At 38.9% G+C, this 22,080-nt stretch overlaps 1 long non-coding RNA gene across 1 annotated transcript in view; it reads left to right on the plus strand.

Moving 5' to 3' along the window:
• Window positions 1–7,766: 7,766 nt before the first annotated feature.
• The window catches only part of LOC103164697, a 60,327-nt gene continuing 46,013 nt past the window's right edge, over window positions 7,767–22,080 (plus strand). Inside the window, exon 1 of the long non-coding RNA XR_484289.3 lies at window positions 7,767–7,903. This is a non-coding gene — a long non-coding RNA (uncharacterized LOC103164697). The remainder of the gene's footprint in view (window positions 7,904–22,080) is intronic.

The raw sequence follows: 22,080 nt of genomic DNA on the forward strand, positions 1-22,080 counted from the left end.
GGCAAATCACTTCACTTCTCTGTGCCTCAGTGACCTCATCTGAAAAATGGGAATGAAGACTAAGCCCCACATGGGACAACTTGATTACCTTGTGTCTACTCCAGTGCTTAGAACAGTGCTTGGCACATAGTAAGTGCTTAACAAATACCATCATTATAATTATTATCATTTCTCCTAACAGTATTTTGTTTTAATGTCTATTTTCCCCTTTAGACTGTAAACTCCTTGTGGATATGGATCATATCTACCAACTCTACTGCATTTCATTCTCCCAAGCACTAAGTGTTCTGCATACAGTGTGGCCTAGGGGAAAGAGCATGGGCCTGGAAGTCAGGGGACATGTGTTATAATCCTGGCTCCAGCACATGTGTGCTGTGTGACCTTGGGCAAATCACTTAACTTCTCTGAGTCCCATTTAACTCATCTATGTATTCCTGAAGAAGAAGATTCTATAGGGCAAAGAAAACTTCTTGACTGCCAAGGTGATAAAACCCAGAAATAGGCTACAGAGAGAAACTCTGATGTTTCTAGCAACTGAGTAAATTGACTAGTAAATGACAATTAACTGTAACTGACAATCAACTGTTCTAGCAGATGTAGCCAATTGTCTTGGTATAGGGAATTGGATTAGGTGATCTATGAGGATTCAAATCTCTGATTTTCTAAGTATATAAGAGAAACAAAGTATGAAACAATGGAGCTGGGAAAGGGAAACAAATTCCCAGTCATTTGGTCATTCACAGGCTGCTGGTCTCTGCAAATGATGACCGCCATGCCCAGCTGAATGTCAGGCCATTCCTGATTTTCCTGATCTCACTTCTGGTGAACCAGTGACCTGAGATATTTCAGGGCTCTGGCCACTTTCTGGTCAAGTTGCATCTGCATCAGCCCAGGTTAGCCCTTGCTTGCCTGCCTTTGGGCCAAGTCTGGAGGGGAAATAATAATGATAGCATTTGCTAAGTGCTTAATATGGGCAAAGCACTGTTCTAAGCGCTGGGGAGGATTCAAGGTGATCAGGTTGTCCCATGTGGGGCTCACAGTCTTAACCCCCATTTTACAGATGGGGTAACAGAGGCCCAGAGAAATTATGTGACCTGCCCAAAGTCAGACAGGTGATCCAAGCCAGAAATTTACAGTTCTTGAAGGGCTCTATCAGAAAGTTTCACTTGTAACTTTGTGACAGGAAAGTTTGCTTTGTTCTGAACAAGTAATTCCAAACCTGAATGAAACCTATACCTTGTAAATACCGGATAAAGAGAAAATCTCAGGGAAGCAAGTGGATCTGTTCATGAAAATAGAGCTTCAAATAGTCCATCCATCAAAAATTATCAGGATTTACTGAGTACCTATGTAGAAAGCAGTAAAGTAAGGATTAAGAACATAATATAGAGGTCAAAAATATCCCTGCCTTCAAAGGGAGGCAGGGATGGAAGGGGTAAGCAGCTACAAATAGCAAACATATAATAGAAACAAGAACTCCAAAAGTGAAAAAACAAGGGGGCAGTGGGAAGGGGTACGTGTCGAGGGAACGGGAAGGAGAGAAGCCATTCAGGGATAAGTGGGAGAAATAAAACTTGGGGATAAGCACTCTGCTCCTCCATCGGATAGTGCCCTAGAAATTATATTATATCAGCTTTAGAAGGGCTTTTCTGAAACTTGCCTGCGCTGGTGGTTTAAGAGGTTGTTGGCTTGAACCATGACTAATTTCCACCTGTGTATTCTCTCCTAGAGAATGCAGTGCATATTACAGTGTTCTACACACTGTAAGCACTTAACAAATACTATTACTACTGCCATTACTGCTGAAAATGATTTTAGACTAAGTCTTTTGGCCAATAGCATCAAGACCTTTTAGACTGTAAACTTTTTGAGAGCCAGGACTCTGTTATTACATCTTTATTTGCAGTCACCTATTGGATAGACTATTATCCTGCTATAGTATTCTTCTTCCTGCTCACACTATTTTCAAGGATTTTTGTTGGTCCACTCAGACTGTTAGATCTTGGAGGGCAGTGATTAAGTGTCTTCATTCTTTCTTTTGTACTCTCCAAAGTGCTTATTATGGTGCTTCATGCTCAGTAAGTACTCGGTAGACCATTGATGATGATGATTTTTATTTTCCCAAGTATTTAGTACAGTATGTTGCACACAGTAGAAAACACATTGATGCCATTGATGATGGTGATTAAGAATCCTAAACTTCTGTACTAAAGTAGTATATTTCCTCAAACTTTAGTTCCTATACAGCTGCTGGAGAAGCTAACAAATTTACTGAAAAATTGGAAGGTAAATAAGAACACCAATTTGGGAATCTTGCTCAAGTTCTGGGGTTACCACCTTCCTTACTTCTCAGATTCATTTTAATCCTTCCCACTGTCCTGATTATCTTGTTAAACCCAGATCATTTTATGTGACACATTTTTGTATATGATGAAGATACTGATTATTGAAAATTTTTTGCACAGTCGGTTATCTTCAGTGACTACATCTCTATTGTTCATTTTTCAGTTTAGCATACAAATATGTTTTTGTATCTAAATTAAAAGTGTATATGCAAATCTAAAAAAGTGCTATAAGAGAAAAGGGAATACCATTTTCATTTTCAGTAAATGGTAGGGTTTATTTTTAACGGAAACTAAAGCACTGTATTTTGAAGAAACTTTATTTTCTTTGCCAAACTAGCAACATTTATCACCCGATGATATAAACAGTTTCCTTCTGTCAAGTACTGAGGTGTGGTACCTTAGTTGACCTGGATAGTTTGTCCATGGATATGGTAAATTGAAAAATGGGACAGTTGAAAAGACCCAACATTTGCTTTTTAATGAGCTTATAACAGTGTTTTCGATTATTGTAACAGATTTCCATATCCACAGTACCCATGGAAACATTGGGAATTGAACTCAGCCTAATAGTTTAACACAGGCTCAAAGAAAATGTCTTTACTGTAGGTGTGTATTAAAGCTCTCTCATCACTAGGTGTATATTACTTAGAGGGTGGAGCCTTCTGTGTGAACTAGGAAGAAAGTTTTATTCTTAAAAAATTTAAAATGGTACAAAATCCAAGTTAGAAATACCCAGGACTAACCTTTTCATCAACTGGGGAGTGTGAAGGGACACAAATCACTTCAGTTTGTAGCTATTCAAGCATTCTAAATGATTATTGTGATACTTATGATGTAATCCTAAAAAATAACAATGATTTTCTGAGCAACAGCTACGGGTTTTCCGTTTCCCTCCTTCCCCCAAATCAGAGCAGCATAGTTGCCTGGATTCATTCAATAGTATTTATTGAGCGCTTACTATGTGCAGAGCACTGTACTAAGCGCTTGGGATGAACAAGTCGGCAACAGATAGAGACAGTCCCTGCCGTTTGACGGGCTTACAGTCTAATCGGGGGAGACGGACAGACGAGAACAATGGCACTAAACAGCGTCAAGAGGAAGAACATCTCGTAAAAACAATGGCAACTAAATAGAATCAAGGCGATGTACAATTCATTAACAAAATAAATAGGGTAACGAAAATATATACAGTTGAGCGGACGAGTACAGTGCTGTGGGGATGGGAAGGGAGAGGTGGAGGAGCAGAGGGAAAAGGGGAAAATGAGGCTTTAGCTGCGGAGAGGTAAAGGGGAGATGGCAGAGGGAGTAGAGGGGGAAGAGGAGCTCAGTCTGGGAATGCCTCTTGGAGGAGGTGATTTTTAAGTAAGGTTTTGAAGAGGGAAAGAGAATCAGTTTGGTGGAGGTGAGGAGGGAGGGCGTTCCAGGACCGTGGGAGGACGTGACCCAGGGGTCGACGGCGGGATAGGCGAGACCGAGGGACGGTGAGGAGGTGGGCGGCAGAGGAGTGGAGCGTGCGGGGTGGGCGGTAGAAAGAGAGAAGGGAGGAGAGGTAGGAAGGGGCAAGGTGATGGAGAGCCTTGAAGCCTAGAGTGAGGAGTTTTTGTTTGGAGCGGAGGTCGATAGGCAACCACTGGAGTTGTTTAAGAAGGGGAGTGACATGCCCAGATCGTTTCTGCAGGAAGATGAGCCGGGCAGCTGAGTGAAGAATAGACCGGAGCGGGGCGAGAGAGGAGGAAGGGAGGTCAGAGAGAAGGCTGACACAGTAGTCTAGCCGGGATATAACGATGCAGGGAGACATAATACCCTTTAATTCTCTTGATTTAGATCTTTATCAGTAACAAAAAAAAGGGAGGAAAAACACTGAAAAGTTATCTATTTTCAGATATCTTGAGGTTTGTGAGCTTCTTTTTGACTTAAATTGGTATCTTCCATTACCACTAGTACAAGCCATATGTTTAACTTTCTCAAGTGCTTAACTTCCTGCAGGGTTTCAGGGAAGAGCAAAACACAGTTTGGTACTCCCAGAAGGTTACAGTAAATGAAGACAAAAATTCTCAGGTGACTTTGTAGCCAGGAGGTAAAGTTTAAAGGAGAATTTAGGGAATTCTAAGAGGTGCTATTGGCCTCCTACCTGCTCTACACACTTTCTTTTTTCCCAGTAGTGTGTTTTAAGTGCTTACTATGTGCCAGGCACTACACTAAGCACTGGGGTAGATTCAAGATAATTGGGTTAGTCACAGTACCTGTCCCACATAGGGCTAACAGTCTTAATGCCCATTGTATAGATGAGGGAACTGAGGCACAGGGAACTTTAGTGACATGCTTAAGGTCACACAGCAGACAAGAGGCATAAACAGAATTATAACCCAGGTCCCTAACTCCCCACCCCATGTTCTTTCCACTAGGCCACACTGCTTTTCGGACTTTCATTTTGTAAACCTTTCCAAGACTACAAGTTACCTTTTGAGATGAATGGAACTTACAAGTCAATGTGAAAACTGAATTGAAGTCCAGTGTCATTTCTTTAGGTAGAGTAGAAATATCTTCTCACCAGGAAACCCATTCAATGCTTGTCCATCCACCTTGGTTTCCAACAGAAACTCCTTACCAATAACCTTGAGACACTTGAACAGCTTACTCTTTCCTTCCTACCTTACTAAACTGACCTACTACAACCCAATCTATGCATTCCACTCCTCTAATGCCAGCCTACTCGCTGCACCTCAATCTCATCTATCCTTCCACTGACTCTTTTCCTACCTCCTATCTCTGGCCTTGCACTCCCTCTCCTTGATCCAACTATCCACCACATTCCTCACCTTCAAAACCCTCCTAAAATCTCATCTCCTGCAAAAGGTCTTCCACTTCTAAGACTTCATTTCCCCTGTCGACCCTCCACTCTCCAAAGCCTATGCACTTGGATGTGTGTCCCTTATCAATCTGGATACCCACCCCAGCCCCACATCACTTATGTACATGTCCTTATATTCTAATACTTCCCTCATCTGTAATGTATTGTAATGTCTGTCTCCCATTCTAGACTGCAAGCTCCATTTAGGCAGGAAGGATGTCTACCAACTTCATTTTATAATGTCCTAGGCATTAGTAAAGTGCTCTGCCCATAGTAAGTGCATCAATAAATATTGTTCATTTCTTGATAACCACAATGTTCAAATGATGAGAATGTAGGTAGAGGCTCCCACATATGTAAAAATGACAAACCACCCTTTAGAAGCAAATGTTGCCATGTATTCTCAGCAAGGTCTCTGCAAGAGCTAACTCAGTTCAGTAGATGCCTCAGCCTGAGCCACTAGTTGGCAACTAATATTTTTCTCTCTTAGATCTGTTCACTGAGAAGTACATTTTAATTAGTCTATGTGAGAAGTAGGCTTCAAAAGGCTTAGTCCTTCTCTGCCCGAACACCCACTGAAGATGATGCAGTGAGAACTAAAATGGAAATCTGACTAGAATGCTTCTCCAAATCTGATCTCTTGCTTTGGGTAAATATACTCAGACCACTTCTAAGAACAAAACGCTAATGGACTTCCGAGGGTATACCCTGCAACATCAGGAACAGTACTCCTAGAAAATCAAGACTTCACCATTATATCCTTTCAAGATTATCTTTGATTGATAGTTTAATCAATCTAGGTGATAACAACAAGCTACTAACATTTGGGCTCAAAAGCCATTAAAAAATAACAAGAGGGAGTCAGATAAAAGTACCAGCAAAAAAGCATGATATTTATTTTCTCTATCCACTCTCTCTGGCTAATTTTTAGAATAACAAATGGAATGAGTTGTCCCCACATGAAAGTACATGAACATAAATATCTTTACTATTATGGAGAATTGCCATATTTTTCCCATGGTGAAAAAACACATTTTTTTCAATGTGTGGAGAATATGTAAGAGAACTCTTCCTAAATTGCCACAATGTCAGGAACTTAAATTTTGTATTGTAAATAGTGTCATTTAAAATGTATGGACCAAGGAAAGGGGATACATTTGGCTGTAATAAACAATATATTTGTGAACTGAACTTAACATCAGTTCCATATAAATAAAGCTTTTAGGAAGAAAGCATAAGATTTAAATTTATTGGTGCTTAAAGAGGGATTGGTAAGTACATTATTTTTCATTCTAAATTAATTCTTAGTAGTCCTTTAAAAGGTTCACAGTGAAGAGGGAATAGCATGCAGGAGAGTTTTAATGTTCCTGGGCAATAAAACTTATGTGGATATACCAACAGTTTTGAACAATCAACCCAGATATAGTTCCCTAAGTAACTAATGGTCATGACCTAAAGATCAGAAAAAAGAATGGGAAGTGAAAACTCTGACTAGAATCTAAAAATACTGGCTCTTGAGAATTACTGATTAATTGCAGGGGGATAGGGCCACTACTTTGGAATATTTCTCCCTTTTTTATTCTAGAAGAATGACCTGGACTATGAATAGTTCCCTCCTATTCCAAACTGTCATGCAGTTTAAATGATCTGCTTTAGCACCCAAGAAATCAGGGTGAACAAAATATGTGCAGTAAACTCCCCATGTTCTTCTGACCTGAATTGTTGTTAAATGCTAAGCCATCCCTCCATGTGGTACCGCCTATGTAGGTTTACTGATGGCTGCTTGATGTTTCCTTTTACTGAAAGAATGAACACCCTGCCCTTGCTGGAATGTTTCATCACTGTTCTCGGGGAATCAATAGTGCAAATGCTTTCCATGGTGGCTGCTGCAGTAACTGCAGCTGGTCTGAGGGAATAAATGACTTCTTGTTCAAATTCCCAGAGTTCACAGTGCCAGAGGCAAAATCGGGAATTGCTGAAAAATACAGTGTGGAGAAAAGAGTTCACTGTCATGCATCCTTTCAGAGCTAGACTGAATTAAAAGCCTCAAATTTTCCTGAACAGATTGCAATGGACAAAAAATATTATTCTTAAATGGTTTTGGAGGTGTGGAGATGAGGAGAAAGGTCTCAGGGAAAGAAGGAGGGAGAGGGAAGACTTCTGAATTAGATGGGGAGAGGAAAGGAAGACAATCTCCTGTGCTCTGTCCGACCTAGAAATAGTATGAGGTCTAATTAGTTTTTTCCCATGTTATACAGAGATAACATTTGCTGAAGTATAGAATGTATTAATCTTCCACAGTTATGAATATACTTCATAATAAGATCAGGTCCTGGAACACAGTCAATTCAACAACATCAAGAAAAGATAATTGGCTATAAAACTTTGATAGAAGGAACAGTAGGAGAGAATGGGTACAAAATGCCCAAATAATTGTTGAATGTTGAAGGAAAGAGCACACAAAAGTTATGCAGGTCACCACATTAATTGAGGTCATTAATTCAGCACCATTCCCTCCCCAGGTGGTGTGGAATAGCCAGGGAGGGGCTGACTTTTGGCCAATAAAATGGAAAGCTCTCAGCCTTGGTAAGGTGAAGCTGATCCTTGGTGGGTACTGAGCAGGAGAAGCTTGGTCTTTTAGTGTTGGCAGAGAGTGGAGCAACACATCTGATTCTTGTCCACAGAGCCCTAGCTGTAAATACTAAAGGTGGTAAGCTATTTTTTATCTCTTCAAACTACATATGGGTTAAAAAGAAAGGTTATTGTGAATGAATTTGGCTTAGAGCAAAATATATGGCTACTTTCAGCCTAAATCTGGTTTTCAGGCTCTACTGCATTATCTGCTGATCAGTGTTAAAAATCCAACAGGAGCTGTACATACTTTCTTTTAAAACCTCTCCTTCAGTATTGTCTTTTGCTGTGTGTTAATTTACTCCTAATTATCTTTCCTTTGAAGACATAATTTGATCATGATTGCTGGTGCCCATGTGGCTTTATTAATGGGATCCTGGGTTGAGTTCCTAAATCAATAACTTCCCTTGGTATTTTTTAATAAAGGGTGGTTGGTTTTGGTATGTAATAACATGACCACACATTCAATCCACTAAGGTGAACATAACTTTGCAATAAGCAGCATGGTTCAGTGGAAAGATCATGGGTTTGGGAGTCAAAGGTCATGGGTTCTAATCCTGACTCCACCACTTGTCAGCTGTCTGAATTTTGGCAAGTCATTTAACTTCTCTGGGCCTCAGTTACCTCATCTGAAAATGGGGATTAATAATAATGTTGGTATTTGTTAAGCGCTTACTATGTGCAGAGCACTGTTCTAAGCACTGGGGTAGACATGGGGGAATCAGGTTGTCCCATGTGGGGCTCACAGTCTTAATCCCCATTTTACAGATGAGGTAACTGAGGCACAGAGAAGTGAAGTGACTTGCCCACTGTCACACAGCTGACAAGTGGCAGAGCTGGGATTCGAATTCATGACCTCTGACTCCAAAGCTCGTGCTCTTTCCGCTGAGCCACGCTGCTTCTCTATTAAGACTAAGACTGTGAGCCCCACGTAGGACAACCTGATTACATTGTATCCCCCCAGTGCTTGACATATAGTAAGCACTTAAATGCCATAATTATTATTACAAACATTGCAAAGATTTAGTTAAGTTTAGATTCAATATTTGGGAAAATGTTAAAAACAGCCAAACCAAGCTTAGCAATCAGTAATGAGGATGTGGCTTTTTTTTTGAGCAGAAGTTAGACAAGTCAGTGTATCAAAATGCAGGGTAGAAAATGATTAAAAACACTGAAAAAAATTAAAGCAAAGGACTTACACTATCCATGTACTGGGTGGAACAGATTGTTGGTTAGACACTAGTATGTTTTATTTTAAACTACACCAAGTTGACTTCAACTTGCATATCACTTTCTAAGAGGCTCAAGATTTCTGTGAATCTACTCATGTAGCTTCACATTGATTCCCAGTTAACATGGGGTTAATTATCCCCCAGCTAGAGATCAGTTGGGAAGCAGTATGGCCTAGTGGAAAGAGTCACAGTCTTAGCAGTCAGAAACCATGTGTTCTAATCTCAGCTCTGCTGCTTGCCTCCTGTAACTTGGGCAAGTCACTTCACTTCTCTGTGCTTCAGTTTTTTAATTGGTAAAAGAGTTATTCAATGCCTGTTCCCCCTCCCACTTGACTATGAGTCTCATGTGAAACAGAGACTGTGTCTGACCTGATTATTGTATATTTACCCGAGTGTTTAGTAGTGCTTGGCACATAGTACTTAGTACCACAATTATTAAGGGGTAGATCAAGTGGTTTATGTAATTCAAACAGATGACCAGTGATAAATCTTGTCCTGAATTCTAGTTCTTTCAAATCCTACTTGAAAATAGTAAAACCAAGAATAACTGTGGGTGAGTAATGTAGAAAAGCACAAAGATGAATCGTTGTAGAAACAAACAGTGAGTTTTGGGGAGTGGTAGTAGAATTCAAAATGACATCTAGTTTTGCTTCTTAAATTTTCATTCCAATCACTTGTTCAACACTTTCTGATTGCTCTTGACTTTAAGTTCATCCTGACTGATTAGAAAATCAGATTCATCAAATCAAAATAGGCACCTCCAGAAAATTACTACAAGGTTAATTTTCAGGAGAGACTGAGCAGAGGAAAAAAAGCAGACTGGAGAATGGTCATTCAAAGGGCTCAATCACCTTCTGCTGTCTGATTTTAACAGATTTTGAAGGCTACTTAAGTACCCTATAATTTACCCTAGTATTAAGTTGTCTGAAAAACAGTAAAATGATGGTTCTGATTCCACAACAGAAATTAGAATTCTAGTTAGCATATAGAGTTATCAGGCTTCTCTTATGATGGAGCACATTCTTTTGGGGGATGCACAGATCTCTTGAATAATTCATAAGTGATTTAACAAAGTTTAATAAGTTCATTTTACTAGGATTTAAAGATGCTAATATTTTATTACACTTTTGCATCATATGAAAGTATTGGGAAATCCATGAAGGGCACTCTAGACAAAAATCTTTGAAATTTAAGAGCCATTCTTTATTGCAGTGAAATTATATAATTACTCCAAAAAACTGTTTGCACAAGACATGCACTAGAGAAACTCATTTTGAGTAGTTCCAGTTCAGGAATTGCTCTCCTATTGTAATATCTTGTAGTGATTTAAAGGTTAGATTAACATTCTAGGCACAACTCTAGCAGGCTAATAGTATATAAAGGTTGGGGGGGGGGGTGACTTCCTACAAGGCTAAACAATTATGTTGATCAAGAATTGCCCTGAACTTCTAAATTTTCATGGCAAAATACTGACATGAAGCTCTTATCATCAGATATAGGCATGAGTTCTCACAAATTCATGAAATGCACATTTTAAAAACGAAGTAACTGAAAGGGTTTCAGAAATGAAGTTGTTGAGGAGAGCAACTGTTTTTTCTTAAGATCAAGCCTAAGCCCATCTACCCCTGGTTGACCAGGACACTCCTGAATCTTAGATGTTGGTTCTCTTACCTGGAAATGGCTTCTGGAACCTCCAAAAGACTGCCTTTTACCCCTAGTAGTTGTGGCAGGTAGGGAGTAGCAGCTGAGAACCCTTTGCAGGATAACCGAATGGCTGCTGCTGCTGTTGCAACAGAAAGAGGGAGAGATAGAACCTAGTGCTTTCTCCCACTTCTGACTCCGCTCCTGGTCCAACAGAACCAACTCCAGATCAGTACTACTAATGAAAATTTCCCCCAGGAAGTTTCCAGCCCAGCTGGTCTGTCCCACAGTTTACCCACCTGTATATAATGCAGTAACAAATTCAGGAATACTTGCTGCAGTATAAACGAACAGTGAGAAGGAACTCTGAACTTTTAGTCTTCCTTTCACCTTCTTAAGTAGAAATCTTTAAAGTTTAATGAGAGATATTGCTCTACCAGTAGTTTAATAGTATCAATATGGACTAGCCTGTTCTAGATATACCTGTGTTCAAGAGTCTCAATCTGCGATTGGTTTGATGTCTTATTTTTTTCTCCCAGTTTCTTCATTCCATAGGAAAAATACACCTAAGTTGAAGACATCATAGAGGTGTCATCATAGAGGTGTGTTTCTTTCCCCTCCAGCTCTGTGTTTTAAATCTCTTCTGTGCTCATCTCACCACAATCTTGGATCTCTAACCCTACCCCAGAGCCTTATTCCTAAAACTATGACCATGTTTCATTTTGCACTCCAGAAAATGAGGCCACCAAAAAATTATGTTAAAAAAAAAAGTAGGCCTTGGAAAGGATCCTAGGCACAGGTGAAGGAAGAAACTAATTTCCTCTGCTTCATTGAAGATATGTAGTTAGTGTTCTCTGGGACTCAAATTGTAGAGCAGGATCTGATATGCCCTAGTAAGATGAGATTCCCAAGCTCCTTTATTTTAAATAGTGATAGGAATTAGTAAGCTCAGGCATTTGACTTTGAAAACCTCTGTCTTCTTGTCCATATATGACTCTCCAGCCAGTCTAGTTGATGTTTTTATAATGACCATTTTGGCATTCTGGTAGTCACTTCAAAAATACGCTACTGAGAGCCAATGTATAAGCCATTATATTGAATGGCAACTTACTACTTAAGTCATTCCAACTGTCATTTTTAATGAAAGAAAAACTGATTTTTTTAAAAAAGGGAGTATCTCAGACATAAATATTTAGTCAATTGTCAAAATCCAAATTCTATTTTGCATTTGAAGTTATTAATGACTGCTTCATTACACATGGTCAAGTAAGTATATATGAAGGTATTCAGAAGGGCTCACTCAATCAATGGTGTTTATTGAATGCCTATTGTGTGCAGAAAATTGAATTAGGCACTTGGGAAAGTACAATTTAACAATCAAACACTAATATAGATAATTGTAAACAGACATTAATATAAATTTATATATGGGTGGATATATGAATGCTGAGGTTTTGATGAATAACAAATTCCCAAATGCCGTGGATTGTGATTTTGTCTTATTTTTTAAAATGGGGAAGCATTATGACCTAATTAATCTGACAGTCATATTAATTTTCTGTGATTGTATTAATCATTAAACAATGACTCCAGTATTTTAAAGCCACCATACACTTTCTTTATTAAGTACATGTGCTTATTTGGATTTTCAATATTTGTACTACTTCCTGATAGAACGTCTTTTCTCCTGTTCTGAATATCAGTAATTATTTATCTGCTCATCCTAATAGACTATAAGCACCTTACAGACAAAGAATTTCTTCTTGCTTCTGTTGCACTACCCCAAGCACTTAAAACAGTTTATTTTTTTAGCACTCAGTAAGTTCTCAGTGACTAATAGGGATTGATTTTTTTTTTGTTTTTCCCCCTGAGATGGACATTTGTCATTGCTCTGGCCTACAATAATAGCTCTACCTCCTCATCCTAATATTGATTTAAACACTCTCCTTTGTCCATCCTTCAAAGCATTAGAAAGAACTGACTCACCTTTGAAGCTTTATTAGATTTGCCTCATTATTAAATGCTGTTCTAGGGTGGAGGTGGGGGTTGTTGTTTTTTGTTTGTTCTGTATTTGTGTAGTCTTCCCTGCTCCCATATCTCCATTATGGGCTGGTCCACCTCTTTCTGCTCCACTTCCCTTTAGTTTATAATTCAAACAATTCGGTGACTGCTGGATTATTTATGCTGTCTATTTGAGTTCTACCCAAAAAAGTGTGGCCTGGTGGAAAAAGCATGGGTGCGGGAGTCAAGGAGTTGGTTTCTGTGCTTCTGCCACAGGTCTGATGTGTGAACATGGGCAAGACACTTAACTTCTCTATGCCTCAGTTACCTTATCTGCAAACTGGGGATTAAGACTGTGAGCCCTATTTGAGACATGGACTGTGTCCAACCTGATTGTATCCCAGGACCTAATTTAATTTTGGTATTTGTTTGTATTTGTATTTAAGCACTTACTATGTGCCAAGCACTGTTCTAAGCGCTGGGGTAGACACGGGAATCAGGATGTCCCATGTGGGGCTCACAGTCAATCCCCATTTTCCAGATGAGGTAACTGAGGCACAGAGAAGTGAAGTGACTTGCCCACAGTCACACAGCTGACAAGTGGCAGAGCTGGGATTCGAACTCATGACCTCTGACGCCAAAGCCCGTGCTCTTTCCACTGAGCCATGCTGCTTCTCTGGCACATAGTAAGTATTAAGTCTGTTATAAAAATTTCCTACATACTAATGATTCCCTACCAAAAATATTTTTGTCACTTTCCTCGTAAATACCAGTAGCTCAGGAAGAATTGCTGGATAGATATGACAAGAATAATCTTCTAGAAGCTGAATGTTATTCATTGGGATATTTTTATATTCTGGGATCACAAAAATTGCAAATAACAAAGTAGAATTATTAAAAGCTCAACTCCAAGGCAGAGAACATCACAAGTAGAAACCCAGTGTCCTACCTTTTGAAGGACTTTGAAAGGGAATATTAGAGACTTTTTTTTTTTTGTTTTCATTTGGAAAACAATCAGTGGGATGAGTTTTTGAAAAGTCTCTTAGATGAGTCTGAGTGTTCCACCTAAGGACTTAAGAAACAGGAGAGAAAAAAGATGTCTTAAATCAAATAAGGACTGAATCTCCCAAAAGCTGATACACCTAAAAGCAGGCTGGTCCATATTGGTACTTTAAAACTATTTGGAGAGTAATTTTTCTCATCTGGTTTCCAAGATATCTGCCTGCTCCTTGGGCTCTTTGATGGCTCACACTCTCCCCAACTTTAATGGAAGTAGATGAAAAGGACAGATTTGCCTAATACTACTCAGTCTCCTCTATTATCATTCCTTCTCATGTTCAGTCCCTTTATTTTGTTTCCATTATCCTGCTTGAAGATGATCATTGACTTGGGGAAAAATAAGTATTCAGTCTAACTTTTAAAACAAGTCTTTTATTAATGTATTAGCTGTTTCCAGAGAGCTGAACCTGTGCTTTTTACTTAAAGATTTGTTCAAAGCAACTTCTTTTCAATACCTGCTTTCTTTCTGTCTTAAACTGTGAATCTCATCTGGGATTAGAACTGTGACTTGATAACTCCCAGCAGTTAATACAATGTTTGACAAATAGTAAGTACTTAAGTCTTATTGCATCGAGTTGTTTCCAACCCATAGCAACACCACAGACACATCTCTCCCGAACGCACTGCTCTTCATCCACAGTCCTTCTGGTCGTGTATCCATAGAGTTTTCTTGGTAAAAATATGAAAGTGGTTTACCTTTGCTGCCTTCCACGCAGTAAACTCGAGTGTCTGCCTTCAACTCTCTCCCATGCCGCTGCTGCCCAGCATGGGTGAGTTTTGACTTGTAGCAGATTGCCATCCACTTGCCAGCCACTGCCCAAGCTAGGAATGGAAATGGGTAGGCCTCTGCCTGACTCTCTTTCCTGTAGCTAAGACTGGTAGAGTACTGGAAACTGTCCAGGTGTGACCCTGAGAGGAACCTTAATAGGTACCATGGTGGTTATTACCATTTCCCATTACCATTGATCAAATAATCTCTATTTGCCAGACTCATCCTAATTCCAAGACGGATATTTATTCAATACCCCCGTCCTTCAGTTTATACATATCAGTTACACTTTCTGATTTCTTTATGAGAAGCAGCATGGCTCAGTGGAAAGAGCCCTGGCTTGGGAGTCAGATCATGGGTTCTAATCCTGACTCTGCCTCTTGTCAGTTGTGTGACTGTGGGCAAGTCACTTAACTTCTCTGTGCCTCAGTTATCTCATCTGTAAAATGGGGATTAACTGTGAGCCTCACGTGGGACAACCTGATTACCCTGTAACTACCCCAACACTTAGAACAGTGCTCTGCCCATAGTGAGCACTTAACAAATACAAAAATTAAATTATTACTTTTGTCCCTCAACTTGCTGAGACTTTTCCATCCCACCATGTAGATGATTTATGAATTCCCACTTCTGAATTCCCACTTCCTCATCTGAAAAGCTTTCCCAACTTAATTGGAAGAGGTAGGAATTTTCTTTCCTTTCCCATCCACATCTGCTCCCAAGACACTCTTTATTCAAAATGATTTTATAGGTATAAATATTACATCTCTGACATCAGCTTTAAAGCTAATGTTCCTGATGATAATTTTATTGATGTGTGGTTAATTATCTCTCTAAGCTACACCTTGGAGATGGTAAGTGTGGGTTAACTTGGCCAAAGGCATCGTTGTTGGATAATCCAGTTTAAATTCACTTTTTCAGGGATTTATTGAGCAGTTTAATACAGAGTCCACATGGCCAAACAATTAGGACTGATTTGTAGCAATCAGTACTAAAACCTTTAAGGACTTTGGATAGTACCTTGTGAACTTCTCAAAATTTTGTGTTTGTTTCTCTCTGTGCTCTGAATTAAATCCTCTTTATTAATCTGGCCCATTTTTGGTAAATGGCCTCTCAGGTTGATATAGTTTTTATTAACCACATCATAAGTGAAATTTTGAGGTCCATGCATTCCTTTGCACACTTAAACAGGGGAAGCCTGGGATTAGTCCTAGTTTATGAATACATAGTAATGCAGCCCCAATTTCTAGTTAGGGAGACTTTTTTTTTTTCTTCTCTAGATCCTGATATTGATTCAAGAAGGCAATTATGTCCCTTGGAAGACTGTTGGAATCTAGGATACTTCATTCTTTGAACATAATGTGTAAATTGATCAACAATCATATGTCCCTAGCATTTTCTTACAACAATGTTGAATGGTTTAGATTAGGGAAGCTGTGTGGTTTAGTGGAAAGAGCACAGGCCTGGGCGTCTGGTCTGGGTTCTCATCTTGGCTCCACCACTCATTAGCTCTGTGACCTTAGGCAAGTCACTTAACTTCTCTGTGCCTCAGTTCTCATCTGCAAAATGGAGATCAATACCTCTACTCCCTCCTACTTAGAATGTGAGCCCCATGAGGGACCTGATTTATTTTCCAACTTCCCAGCACTGCACTTGATTCAGTGCTGGGAACTTAGGAAGTGCTTAACAAATGCAACAATTACTATCATCATTATTATTTATAAGATTTCACTGGGTAGAGATCAGGTCTAACTTTGTAGAATTTTTAGTTCAGTACTAAGCAAGGATTAGAAAACACTGCTTTTACTACTGAGGATTTTGAAGTACTACAGAGAGAGAATGTTTTAAAAAGATATGCTCTTGGAATTAGTGTTTTTGTAAGACAACTTTTCAAACTGGTTCCTCAAGAGAGGTATTGTTCTCATCAATTTTTTCAGCTTAATGTTTCTGAAAAAGAAAAATGCTGTTTTTGCTACTAGACTTTGCAGAATTTCCTCAGTACCAGCAAGAGGATAACCACAGCTATATCCAGCAAGAGGATAACCACAATAGATATTTTTCTTAACCTAGTAAGGACTTTATAATGCAGTTCTTTCTATATTTTTCCTGATACTTTTTTTTTCAATTGAACAAAAAACTTCCTTCAGAAAACAATGAGTCTAGGTTTCAAAATAAACACATGGATTAGGGAATATCTTAGTTACTCTGTTGCAGTCATTTTTGAAAGTTAGTTTTTATATCCTTTTTATCCTCCTAACTGGTTTTGGTTACTGAACCTATCAATTTTGCAGTGGTAAGTCAGTTCTTATGGAATTTCTCCTAACACAAAGCTTCAAGAAATTAGCATTCAAGGAAGCCCATGTCCTTTCAGGTCATTTCTGTTTCAAAGTGCTTGTATGCAAAGCTGCCTCTGATGATAAATACTGCTTTCCCTTGAGAATATTTTAGTTTGACAATAGTAGTGGGGCTCTCATCTTAGTTTCTGCCTCTTGTCCTCATTTATTTCTTATATATTTGGAAAATAGTAGTACTCATAAGGAGTTTCAATATATCTGAACATAATTTGTCTGGATAGAAGTTCTTCTTACAACTTAATTATAAAGCATTCCATTCCCTTTCAAGAGATTCATTTTACAGAGTGCTTATGTGATTCTCGTGTTTGAGAATATGTTGCTTAGAATTATGTTCTATTATTTGATAAACATCTTGGGATTAATCTTTACTTCCTCTCCCTCCCCCTGCCTTTGATATCAGATTAAGTCAATCAACCCAAATAGACCCTACACTCAGGAGGAGAAAAAAGAAACCAATAGAGACTGAAAGCCCCACATATGACAAGGACTATGCCCAGCCTGATGATCTTGTCCTATGTGACCTTGATCTTAACTTTTCTGTACCTCAGTTACTTCATCTGTAAAATATTGATTGATTGTGAGCCTCATGTAGGACATGGACTGTGTCCAACCTTATTAGCTTTATCTCTTAGCATTTAGGACAGTGCCTGGAACTTAGTAAACACTTAACAAATATCACTGAAAAAGGAGGTGCTTGGAACATATTGAGTGCTTAACAAACACCACAACTATTAAGGGAGTCACTCCATAATGTTCTTCCATGGGGGAAGTGAAATTAATGCATTTTTATGGCATGTACTTGGAGGTGAATCAGAAAAAGGGATAGAGGAGGAAGTAGGCTGAGGAAGTTGGAGAGGAAGACTTTTTGCCATCTTGGAAGCAAGGGGTGATGACCTGTGTGCCTGGGAGAGCAGGATATGGGAAGAACTTGTTGCTGTGACCCTTGATAAATGTAGAGAACAAGGCAGGATTAGAGATGATCCTAGGTGAGAGTTAGAATACCCTGAAAGTTTGGGGTCCACACTTAGAACTTCATAGGAGTAAGGCTCCCGCAGCTCCTGACACTGAGAGATATTGGCATCTAAAGATCTCAGAAGATCACTGGGACATCCTGAAAAAAAAGAGGAGAAAAAACATAGTAGAATGTGATCCCTGGGACTCTACGGGTAAGTACAGGGGAGCCTGAGAGCGGGGGAAGAGAGCATTAGTTTGGGGATAGGTTGAATTTTTGTTTTTGTTACTGAATTAAGCTTACTATGAAATTTCAGCGAAGTCTAAGATCTCAGTGTTTGCCTGTGATATGAACTAGAGAATAAGATCCAGGTTCCAGAGAGATACATGGACCTGGGAAACCATAATAAGGAGCCCTTATTCCTTTACAAAGTCTCTGTAGCTATTTCGAGGAGGGGATAGTAGACCTGGCCCTGATGACCACCTCACCTTCGGGGAGATTCCTGGGCTTCAGCTGAAGTGGGGAATGGCAGCTATGGGAATGGAGGGACTTGGGGTACACTAGGCAGAGGACCCCAACTTGCTGTTTTGGAAAGGAAAGAGTGAAATGCTTTAGGATCCAGCAGAGGCAAACCAGGGATGAACACTCCTAAAGTGATTCTGTGGCTATTTTGGCTAAGCTTTAGGGCTAAGAACCCCTGATAATATTTCACAGACTATACTACCTAAATGTATTTTCCCAGCATGACCTCTCAAAGCTGTTTTTTAATGTTAGATACTTTAATTTTGCTTGTAATTAGCTAAGAAAACAATTCTCCCACATGCAGTTGCATTTACTATTATTTAAGGCCCTAAAGAGTAAGTGTGTGCAGATACTAAAATGCTTCTATTGACATCTGGACAGTGTTTGCTCATTTTGGTCTCATTTGATCTGTTAGTCATCCAGGCAACTGAAGGAAGAACCAGGCATTTTACAATTACTAATGGTACTGTTTGTAGGCATTATGTACATCACATTTTTGTCAAATTTATCTCTTCCCTTAGAATGTAAGCATGCCAAAGGCACAGACTATATCTGTTCTTTAACTCATAATGAATCACCCAATAAAATGTTATTCACACCGTTAATGCTTGATTAAATTAACTCACTGGTTAACCTCATTTATTTGTTTTTTGTTAGCCACATGGAAATGGAATTTATATTTCACCTAAATATAATTCTTTGCTGCTTTAGTTTATTAACCTATGTTACTATGTTAATCCTTGATACATTTGATAAAGTTGGAAAATCCATTTTTTACTTTAATCATGAGCCATATTAAAGTGGTGCATGATTTATCAACAAATCAAATTATGTGGAGTTAATAAAGTTTCCTGCTAGTCACTGTAGATTGCTCAAATGAAATACTTGCCTAAATTACTATTTTCTGTAACTATTAGTCAATACCATGTGGGATGGAGGGCCATCTAAGGTCATTCTGAATAGGAGACAATTTAAAAATTATAGTCTGACAAAGCACAATAGCCTGTATTGAATGAATTTAACTTCCAAAATTGGGTACATCAGGTTTTATATCACTATTTGGAAGCTTAAGTTTTTAAGAAACTCCACATCAATTTGTGAAAGATTCTGTCACTAGAGGTCTCTTTCAGGGCTAGAAGGAAATATAAAGTTGCCATTTCAAAGATGACACTGCTGACGATGAGACTGCATCATGAGCACCAGTGTCTTTGGGAGATAATCTCTTTCGAACTTTATCTATGAAAGATTTTCTTGCCCCAAGCCATTTGGCTGAACATTACTTAAACATAGTTAATTAATGGGGGACAGTATACTCTGAAGAGTGCTTTAGGGCAAAAAAAATTAAAAAATTCCAGTTAGCTGATTTTCATTTCTGTGTCACTCTTCGTCATCTGGCCATAGCGCTGAACCTGTGGTTCTAGGTACGTAATCACTGGATTATTTACTAGAGTCCCACAGCAAAGAAGAAGTACTCATTTAGATGTTAAATGTTATTCTGACTCTATCTGCTTAACAAGCACAAAAATTCCAAAGTTAATATTGTCCTTTGATCCTACAAATGTTTATACTTATCCAAACGAGTAAATGTTCTGTTCAAATGAATACATTTTCTCAGAATGTGTCAAGTGTTAGTTGTTCCATTGCACATTTATAAGATGTTACAGGAACATGAAGAGATATAATGAGAAATTTTCACTTCACAACTATATTTTTTGCTGTTACCTTTATGCAGCAGTACATAAATAAACCACTTTCCCTCCCTCAATTCTATTCAAAACTGTAAACTGTACAAATGATTATTCCAATGTCACTTAACACTACAGCAAGGGAGGAAATGAGAAAAGTAGAACTGGAGCAGATGGTGGAAAGGGAGGATAGGAATGGGAGGAAAGAAAGAAAACAGTCAAGGGAAGTAGTAGGGGATAGGATAGCAAATCCTTACATATATGCCAGACATTGTACTAAGCACTGGGGTAAATAGAAGCTAATCAGGTTGATTACAGTCCATGTCCCACATGGGGTTCACAGTCTTAATCCTCATTTTACAGATGAGGTAACTGAGGCACAGAGAAGTTGAGACTTGTCCAAGATCATACAGCAGACAAGTGGAGGAGCCAGGATTAGAACCCAGTTCCTTTTGACTCCCAGTCTCGTGATCTATCAACCAGGCAATATTGCTTCTCTGAGCCAAAAGGAGAGCCAATAGTTTAGAAAAAGCAGGTGGTTGGCAAGTGCTAGGGAATGGTGGGAGTGGTGAATTCCCTAAATTTACTGAGTAATTGAAAGAGCAGCTAGTTCCTGAAAGGTTGTTAGAGAAGTGGATTGAATGGATATCCGGAGGGATAGAAGTTGGAGTGGGGATTACTTTAGTGGGCAGGAAAGCTGCCAGTAATGGCTTCACTGATGAAAGGATTGTTGATAGTGGAACACCAGGCAATTGATTTGCTAATAATCAACCTTTTGGGGTTTAATATTTGGTGGCTAGATCAAGCTATGATAAAATAAAAAATGACAATTTTTTTTTTCATGCTTCCTGTTAAAGTAGAACTACTTCCAGTTAAACCCTGGACATCAACTTAAGCAAAATCTTCTTAGTGGATATACAAACACCTATCATACAATTGAATTTATCGAGCATCTATAAGAGCATCTATCTTCTTGAGGAAGAAAAGACTCTAAAGATGAATATGTGGATGAATGTGTTAAAGTATATAAATGGATAAGTACAAAAGGGCTATGGGTAACTGTGTCTAATCCTAAATTAATGATTGGGAGAATATGACTTAGGCAGAAGAAATATTAATAGGGGATGCTTCCTGACCCTTCAGTTAGCTCTAGACTTGATGGGATAGTGTGGTATTTGGATCTTCTTGTGACTACTGTGTTGAAAAATGGAAGACTTTGGCTCTGTAAACCACATTCTTTCCAAAAACATTGTGACTAAAAACAAATCAAGAAAAGGGCATTTTGTATTACTCTTTGGGAACTAGGGGCCTTGAGAGGCATAAACAAATGCATAAGAGTGGCCCCAGCTCATGAGAGGGTTACAATTTAATGGAAGAAATAAAGATGCATGCTGATGGAATAGACACTAATGAAAAGTGTGACAACAGATGCAAATACTGAAGTGTCTGGGCAAGGTCCTGCTGCTACTTCTCCTAGACTGTAAGCTCTCTGTTTTTAGGGAAATATATTCACCAAATTCATTATATTTTACTCTCCTAAGCGCTTAGTACAATGCTCTGCACACAGTAAGCACTCGATAAATAAGATTGATTAAGCTCCTTGGTAGGTAAGGAACATTTCTTCCAACTCTGCTGTGTTGTACTCTCCCCAATACAGTATTCTGCATCCCGTAAGTGCTCAATAACATTGACTGTTTGGTCCTTCAGAACTGGAGCTGTAAAATGTGGTTCCAACCGATAGTAATTTGAGTGCCTACTGGATGCGTAGTGCTGTAGTGACCTTGAGATAGTATGTTTCACTTAACAGTGGCTCCTCCCTTCAAAAAGCTTACAGTCTTATGGAGTAAGCACAAAAAAATTCTCATATAGGGGAAAAAAGGAAAAGCAGAAATGTATAAGATTTGATTTATGTATCTGTTTTTGTTTATATGACAAGAATGTGTAAATTTTGTATGAGTGCTAATGGGTGGCTGTGAATCATCATTAATGATATTTATTGAGCACTTACTATGTGCAGAACATTTCACTGAGTGCTTCG

This window comes from Ornithorhynchus anatinus, chromosome X1 (genome assembly GCF_004115215.2).
Source record: "Ornithorhynchus anatinus isolate Pmale09 chromosome X1, mOrnAna1.pri.v4, whole genome shotgun sequence".
Lineage (NCBI taxonomy): Eukaryota > Metazoa > Chordata > Mammalia > Monotremata > Ornithorhynchidae > Ornithorhynchus > Ornithorhynchus anatinus.